This window comes from Morone saxatilis, unplaced genomic scaffold (genome assembly GCF_004916995.1).
Source record: "Morone saxatilis isolate NCDOM2014 unplaced genomic scaffold, NCSU_SB_2.0 Contig10, whole genome shotgun sequence".
NCBI lineage: Eukaryota > Metazoa > Chordata > Actinopteri > Moronidae > Morone > Morone saxatilis.
Genome location: NW_023339652.1, coordinates 107,242 through 107,756, shown reverse-complemented (window position 1 = coordinate 107,756; position 515 = coordinate 107,242). Strand labels below are relative to the sequence as shown.

General features: G+C 35.1%; 1 protein-coding gene across 1 annotated transcript in view; it reads right to left on the bottom strand.

The window, feature by feature from the left end:
* LOC118341824 (SLIT-ROBO Rho GTPase-activating protein 1-like) overlaps positions 1-515 on the bottom strand; it is a 51,121-nt gene that overhangs the window by 13,007 nt on the left and 37,599 nt on the right. The window lies entirely within an intron of this gene.

Here is a 515-nt window from a genome sequence, read left to right as displayed (position 1 = left end):
AGTAGTAGTAGTAGTAGTATCAGTATAGCAGCAGTATCAGTAATAGTAGCAGCAGTATCAGTAGTAGTAGTAGCAGTAGTATCAGTAGTAGCAATACTAATAATAGTAGTTGTATTTACTGTATTTTATCAGTGAGGATATGCACTATTGAAAGAATCCATAGAACATGAAAAATGTGATATATTTGAGGATTTAAAGGGTTAAAAGGTCCTGAGCTGTTTGTGTGATTAAATCCTGCAGCAGCAGTAAGAAGGTTGTTGACCTGAATAATAACAGTCAGCTGAGCAGGTTAGCTAACAACAGAACAATAGAGCTTTGTATCTGAACACAGCTGCATTAGCACGCTCACTAACAGGCAGTATTACCTGCAGTACAGGTAGTTGGGTTAATAACTAGCATGTAAGGTATAAGTTATGAAGTTGTGTTTTTATATAGCAATAATAAAGTTGTGTGTTTGTACAGTGATAATAAAGTTGTGTTTGTACAGCGATGATAAAGTTGTGTGTTTGTACAGT